Source organism: Triticum urartu, chromosome 3 (genome assembly GCF_003073215.2).
Source record: "Triticum urartu cultivar G1812 chromosome 3, Tu2.1, whole genome shotgun sequence".
NCBI lineage: Eukaryota > Viridiplantae > Streptophyta > Magnoliopsida > Poales > Poaceae > Triticum > Triticum urartu.
The window spans coordinates 733,972,051-733,980,115 of NC_053024.1; the positions used below are offsets into that span (position 1 = coordinate 733,972,051).

At 44.5% G+C, this 8,065-nt stretch overlaps 1 long non-coding RNA gene across 5 annotated transcripts; it reads right to left on the reverse strand.

Annotated features, from left to right (window-relative positions):
* Positions 1–1,905: 1,905 nt before the first annotated feature.
* LOC125546300 lies at positions 1,906–5,742 on the reverse strand. Of its 5 annotated transcripts, none has more exons than XR_007300561.1 (5): positions 5,149–5,742; positions 3,083–4,554; positions 2,968–2,986; positions 2,780–2,873; positions 1,906–2,267 (listed from the first exon to the last, which is right to left on the reverse strand). It is a non-coding gene; the product is annotated as an uncharacterized LOC125546300 (long non-coding RNA). The 5 variants fall into 5 exon arrangements; XR_007300560.1 differs by having other exon boundaries at positions 5,144–5,742; XR_007300562.1 differs by having other exon boundaries at positions 3,083–3,955; positions 4,424–5,742.
* Between the last annotated feature and the right edge of the window lie 2,323 nt (positions 5,743–8,065).

The window sequence follows — 8,065 nt, forward strand, 5'->3', positions numbered from 1 at the left end:
CATTCCAGCCACCTCTAGCACCTTCTCTGCATAACTCCTCTGACACAAAGTGATTGAGTCTATGGTTTGTGTTACCTCAATGCCCAAGTAGTAACTTAGAAGGCCAAGATCACTCATTTTGAAGAGCTCTTGCATCTATCCCTTCAACTCAATGATGGATGCTTGGTCAGTGCCCGTGATGATGAGGTCGTCGACGTACATGCCCACTAGCAGGAACGAGTGAGCATCACCGCGGCGATACACGGCGTGCTCCAACGGACTGCGTGTGAAGCTGAGAGCAGCCAGCGACTCGTCCAGCTTCGTGTACCAAGCACGCGGGGCCTGATGCAGTCCGTACAGCGCCTTGCGGAGCCGTAGTACACTCTCCTCCTTGCCGGCGACCTCGTACCCCGGTGGCTAGCAGAGCCGGTCCTAAGAATTCAGGGGCCTGGGGTGAAACTATGACCTGGGGGCCCTTTAATGTAGACATCAAAATCATGCTTAACATATGTATAGGTGAAATGTTACCAATAAACACTAAAAATGAAGAGGCCAGGGTACACTCCCTTTGCGAAATACTAAAAATGCATTCAAATTAAATAAGTATATATGTATATACTAGTACAAATGCTCGTGCGTTGCAACGGGCAAGTACGCAACACTTCTATATCGAGTGTTGGCTAACGCCAGAAATAAGTTTACAAGCATAACATTTTGGACCATAAAAATCAGATGTCAAGAAGCCACCCTAATGGCGTTCGTCAAGACCTAATTCAGCTCCGCACTTTCATCCGACGAAAGAGTAGTTCTGCATGGAATAGTCTTCCAATCGATTTTATTTTTTCTTGTTCAGAAAAACACGATTTGTTTTTGAAAAGGTGTATTTTTTGCAATTTTTCAGAACATTTTCTAAAAATTGATTCAATTTTTTGGTGATGAACATTTTTTGGAAAATTATATTTCATTTGTATTTGTTTTTTGCACTGTTTTTGGGCTTGGCCCAAGAAGAAGGACTTGACCGATACACACACAGACAACAAGTACTTTTTTGTTACTAAAAGAAAGAGAGACGCACGAACTCGATCTCCCTGGAGATTATATGTTATTAAGGGGTGTTGTATATGTATATTCCGTTGCCGTCTAGTGGAAGGGTTGTGGGATAGGAAGGGCGTACGATGAAGTTTGACCGAGTGCTTTATTCTGGAATTTGAGACATATTCTTTGAGTGTTTAATTATTGCTACCCATGAATATACTCCCTCCATTCCAAATTATAGGGAGTTTTAACTTATTTCTTAATCAGACGTATATAGACGTGTTTTAATGCGTTTCTTCACTCATTTCAGTTTGTATGTAGTCTTTATAAAAATATTTAAAACATCTTATATTAGTGAACGAAGGAAGTACACTATTGTAACCTTTATATATGAATCTTAATGAACTTCCTGCATCCTCACAAAAAACATGATTATTTCCCTATATCTATTTCCAAATGGGTCTATCTTTTAGACTCCATATTTTGAAATTGATTACTATAATACATTAGAAATTTTAGAAATTAATGAGCCCCAATGACAATTGAGAATTAAATATTTTTATATAAGTGAATCCTCTCAATTTGGACATGCCCTGAACTGGGTACTTGGAAGCTATACCTGAATCAAATCATGACACGAGGTAAATATAGGATTGTATTGCAGCAAAACATACTTTCAGCAAGTATGGTAATGGTGCGAGTCATTATCATTTCTCATAAACACAAAGACTGATTATTTGCACAACAAAATTAATAAAGCACTATTGTGTAGGTACATAAGTAAAGAGAACAGGCGAGCGCCATTGGGTTATTTTCTGAATGAAAGTCTGCTGATAATAAAAATAATCAAACCCTGACCATCCCATGCAGAATGAGTAAATGAGCAATCTCTGGTAACATCACAAGATTTATTAACTTTGGCATGAACAAACCCTTCAACACCGAGCAGCATATAATCCAATCACGAAAAAAATAAAAAAAGCTGAACAACCCAGAACATGTGATGCCTTTATTTTGCATGTGGACTCATATCAAATATAGCGGGTGCAGCGCAGAGCATCTGAAGATATTGAACGCATCCCGCTCACTGCGGCATACAGAAATTTGTTGGCAATCGACGGCGGTCATCTCTTGTCCGATGGCTCAATCCTGACCACTTCTCCTGTCGTCAAGTCATCATAGCTTCGCAGGCACGACCATGAGCAGAGCATAAACAACCATGCCATAAATATCTGATCATCGAGAAGCACAACCTAAAACATTGAATGAATAGAGCATTACAGCCCAAGAGGTAGAATAACACGTACATTCACAATGTTGTTCTAAGCATAGTCGAAATGCCATGCAAACTAAGTACAACATGTTAAACGCTCGATAAAGAAATCCCTAGTAAAAAGTATATCATTCAATATACGTACACATGTATAACGTTAGAGGCACTTGATCCTTGGCAAGTAGTACAGGGGAACATCAGGAGAAGAAGGAAAAGTTGGAAAACATGACCGGCCTGTATTAGCAATTCATGTGCGCTTGTAAATGAATTAGTGAGTTCAATGTGGCCCATCCTTCCAGATATAGAAAATATATGTTGATATTTTAAATAACCAATAAATTTATCTGCATCATGCAGCATAAAATTGAAGCCCATTAAGATTATGAATAACGCACAGATGGAAAGCCTACAATGGATTTAACACACAAACATCTCAAAACTGCTACTGTCCTCCCCAGCATATTATTCAATAACAGATGTAGCAAAGGTTACCTTTGACTGCAAAAATGTTTGCTTTTACTGGAAATTGTTGAGTTCCTCCACCACATATGTACACATGCAGCTGTCCAAAGTGAAATTCTGTTTTCTGTAGCATTCAAAGTATCACAAAAGATATTTAATGATGTCAGTTTTTTTCTTGAAGAGACCATGGGGAATAAGGTTGAGCGGGGAGGACGTACATGATACATCATCCAACGGCTGCAAAAAATGAATACCACATGGTAGAAACAAATCACACATTTAAACGTCTAAGCAAAGCAGGACATGCAACAAAAAATCCAAAGAGAATAATACCATGGCTTTAATGCTCCAATCACTATTCAGGGGTCTTGTATCAGGCATGCTGCTGCTACTGTCACCACTCCTGTCAGATTTTTCTGGGCTTCTCCAAGCTGATTACCCAGGATGCCCCAACTTTTGTGTTCACTGTTTCCTCAAAATGATTTCTACACTCTCCAAAATAAAATTATTATGAGTTTAAGCAAGTCATAATTAACTTCAAGTTTAGAAGATCAGCACTGCTAAACTTTCCACTAATGTATTGCAAGAGATGCGGCAAAGATAAACCAATGCAAATTAAGGATCTCAATCATCTCAGAGAAAGCACTCTGATGAAGCAAATATGCCAAACCATGAATTGTATAGGTCAATAAGCTTTACTCATGTCCACTGACGGCGCCTCACTGACGACCACGCCCGGTTGTTGGTGCCATTGTAGTCTGCACGAGCAATCATCATCACACGCAACTTCTGATCTAATTAATCAGAGTGCTCTTTCTCATCCAGCTGAAGAATCTCTTCCCCTGAAAAAAACTATACAAACTCCCTAAGTAAAATAAAACCAAAGGCATAGGCAGAAACAATTTCTTCCATATCAACTGAAGCTCGATGGAAAAAGCAACTTCTGATCTAATTAATCAGAGTGCTCTTTCTTATCTAGCAGAAGAATCTCTTGCCCTGAAAAAAGAACTGTACGAACTCCCTAAGCGAAAGAAAACCAAAGGCACATATAGAAACAATTTCTTCCCTGTCAATTGAAGCTCGACAGAAAATGCTACCTTCAACCAATCAATTATTGCCCAGTGCCTTTGAAGAACTATTGCTGCCTCAGGCCCTGAACTTTATCCACCTGCTGATTTCTTCTATGGCTAGGGAGCATGCATTCTTCTAGGGATTGGTCACATAGGAACAAAAAAATGGATCCCAAGACTTAGTAGGCACAAGTGATCTTTGGGAAAATAAATGGGTTTCACAAGCTCAGAAGAGGCATAAACGTACGAAAACAATCAGAAACCGTATATTGTCAACAAAGGGCATTCAAGTATCCATGATCTCATGAAAAAAAGTATCCATGATCTTGAGACAAAGCAAATACAGTCAGTTGCTAGATCCATGAATAACTCATTATCACTGAAGAATTAAGGAGTCAGCATGAACTACCTAAAGCAGGGAAGACCAAAAAGAATGCCAGATTAGAAGGATCAGTTTCCCCTAAACAGCACATTGGGTGATAAGAAATGTATCATGTGCATGGAGTGAAAATATACTTAATGCAAACCTTTGAACTGAAAATCTACACGGATACACTTTTTAAGCAAATGCAGCGAAATACATGTGAGCTTTATATAGACGTACCAAACCATAAGAAGCAACCAGTTGAATACCAACATAAACCAACTCTCATCGCCCCTCGCCTCTAACTCTCTACATAACTGTAGCATTCTGTTGCTTAACAAAAATAATGATTGCATGTAGGCCTGCAGATGCTACACCCAGAAAAGAAAAAGTGAACAGTTTTCACAAATCTCGGCATGGCAATGTGAATCTAAATTCAATATAATAAAAAATGAGTCACCCAAAAGTGGATTTAAAAAGATTCGCATGGAAATGTCATGAGAATTGCTTCCCAATCTTCAGAAACTGAAGCATGTACCATCATCAATTCACTTACACAATTCAATTTTATATTTCAAGGTCATTTGGACACATCAATGGAACACCAATTACTTATATAAGGTTCATGTTTGCATAAATAAACCACAACTCCTAGAAGTGGAAGGCATCAGAAATTCATGTACAGGACACTGAAGCCCAAAATTAAGTTGCTAAATATTGAAAATATCCATAGCTAAATTGTCTAACTTTCTGACACATTACCCACTGAATTCCTTTATAATTCTAACAACTGCATCCAGCAGCAGCAGCAGCCGCAACCATCCAAAATTCTCTTGACTACAACCTTGTGCAATCGCTAGTGTGTAGCTCAATCAACACTAAACTACACAAGGCTCCAATTTCAACCAGAGAAATCTAATCCAAGGTAGCAAATTAATGGGGAAGGGAGAGGGGATGTACCTTACGTGTGAGGAAGAGAGGGATTAGGAGATGACGAAGATGTAGACAGCCCAGGAGATCAGGGAAAGAATCGTTAGAGAGAAGGCCGAGGGGATAAGGCACGCGAGGGGAACGGACGAAGGCCGACGAAGGCGACGACCGAACGTCGCTCACTTGCTCGACCCCGAGTGCTTCAACCACGAGGGAGGAGAGCTCCCTCGATCCCCGACGCCTCCGCGCACCCGAGTCCCACCTCAGCCGATGGCCGGCGAACCACCAGCAAGCAGCAGCAGGGCCGCCGCCGCGCCTCGCCGCTCTCAAAGTTACCCGATGCCATGGCACACCGGCCAGCCGTCGTGCTCCACGCTCCGGCCGCCTTCCTTCAAGATTCGCCACCTGCGCGCCATTCCCCACCGGATCCGTCGAGATCCGGCAGTTCCTCGTCGTCGGCGGTGGAAGGACGCGGGTCGCCGGCAGTGGAAGGCTGCGGGTGTGGGGGCACTTGGGGTAGGGGTAGGCGCGCCGGCGGGGTGGGCGGCGGCGGCCAGCGGTGGCGGCGGCGCGCTGGAGGCGTCGGGGGAGGCAAGATCATGTGGTTGGCTGGTGCGGTTGGCGGTGCGCCTCTGTGGGGGAGGGGTGCTTTTGCAAAATTGAAACGTTATATAGAGACCCACTAAAACAGGGACCGCGGGTTAGTTTCGTATAAACCGAGGGACTTTTATGAAAAATCGCTAGCGACGACGTACCACCAGAAGCAATGCGTGGTTTATTATTAGAGAAAAAAAAGATTACCATGAAATTTTCTCCTTAATGGGACGCAACCCCAAAACCTCGTAGATAATAGTTCTGCAGCATCAAGACCATGACATTGATCATTACTTTCAACAAACAAGTTCATATAGAATTCGACACAATTTACTGGTTCATCTAGTTTCAGTAGACATTGTCCAGTACTCAATCGTGGAACACAACTACGTAAACTCTTCGTCTTCATTCAGATTTAGTAGGTGTTCTATCCACCACCACATTTTTGTCATGTACTGATTTTGGTAATTTCTGAATTACAAGATGTCCATTATGATCTATTACTCGGAATCAAAATGTGCTTTCAACATATATTGTGCTGCTAACATTTGCTAAATTACGCAAGTGTCAATCATAGCGAATTAACAAAAACATTGTGCCTCCCGACTCGCGAAAACACATCCTATTAACTAGTACGTGTCTGATTTGCTACTAGAGTCGACAGTGCTTTCCGGTAAATAATTCTTAATCAAACAATAATACCATGGCTCCTTGTTCTGAATACCAAGGGAAAGTTCTGCTCAGGGTGACAGCCAATTTTTGCCGTGAGTAAGGGCAAAAAATCTCAAAATCCATATGATGATACAAACTCACAAGATTAGATCGAAAAGGAGCCAAGCATTTCTTACCGGAGCCTGACGACAAGTCATAAGCCTACTTGCGTGCTAACCTTCGTCGCAGCTACTCCAGCGTCGGCGGCGATTAGGGATAGCCTTGCTAGGATTAGGGATTGAAGTTTCATGTGAGTGATGGGCGTCGGCGGCGGAAAAAACAAGACATGGGTGTCTACTGCCTGGACTCCTGGAGGGCTTCATGTCCAGCTACCCATGCGCTAGGCCCAGGCTCGATGTACTGCTACGAAAGGAAAAAGGTTCGGACGACGAACTCCTGGTCGGGGGCTACCTTGCGTAGCGTACCTCCTGGGAGGGGGGCCTTGGATGTTGGGGGCTCGGGGTGGCCGCCCCTGCTAGGCGGAGTATACCTCTTCAGTGAGATCATCGTTCAGAAAAGCAGATTTCACGTCCATGTGATGGACTTTCTAGCCGGAGTGTGCAGCAAAGGCCAGCAGCAGTCATACTGTCTCCATGCGAGCTACAGGAGAGAAAACCTCCTCAAAATCCATACCCTGGCGCTGGACATATCCCTTGGTGATGAGGCGGGCCTTATCCTTGACGATGTTGCTCGCCGGATCACGCTTGATACGGTATACCCACTTCAAACCGATCGCCTTGTGTCCGGTCGGGAGCTAAGCGAGCTCCCAGGTTTTGTTGTCGATGATAGACTGCATCTCGACATCCATGGCGCCCTTCCATGCCTTGCTTGTGAGCGCTTCATCCACGCCTCGTGGCTCCTCGGCGCTGAAGAGACAGCGCACCAGCAGGCAGCGCTCAAACTGTTCGCGCACTGCCTGGTCCTCAGTTTCCTCCAGCACACTCGAGAAACGCCGGTAGCGAACCGGATGCCCAGTTGGCACATCGCACCCGTCGTCGTGAGACGGAGGCGTGGCCCAGCGAGCCCTCGGTGGGTCCGTGGATGTCACCAGCTCGGACTACGACGACTCAGGCGTGTCCACCACTGGCGTGGTGACTGCGGGTGACTGCGGAATCCCCAAGGCTGGTGTAGAGGGTGACACCGCGCTATCGCTCGCCTGAGGACTCGAGGCGCTGCCGGAGTCCAGCTCGTGCTCACCGGGGCCGGTGGTATAAACCACCATGAACGTTGGTGCCGCAGACGCTACTGCGGACGCACCCGGCTCATCCCAGTTCCACGGCCTGCTTTCTTCAAATAAAACATCACTGAGTTACCTGAAGTTTCTTGGTCACTGTGATTGTACACCCGGTAGCACTTGGCCCCTTCTTCATATCCGATGAAGACCATTAGCGTCGATCAATCAGAGAGCTTCTTCACTCCAGGACCTAGCTTCTTCACATGTACCGTGCAACCAAAAGTGCGCAGATGCTGCACGTTGGGCTTACGGCCATGCCACGCCTCGTAGGGCGTTACACCGTCGAGGCTGCGCGTCGGAGATCGATTGAGGATGTAGACTGCTGTTCTCACGGCTTCTCCCTAGAAAACTGCTGGCATGCCCACGCTCTTCAGTAAACATTGCGCCATTTCCACGACGGTCTGATTCTGCCG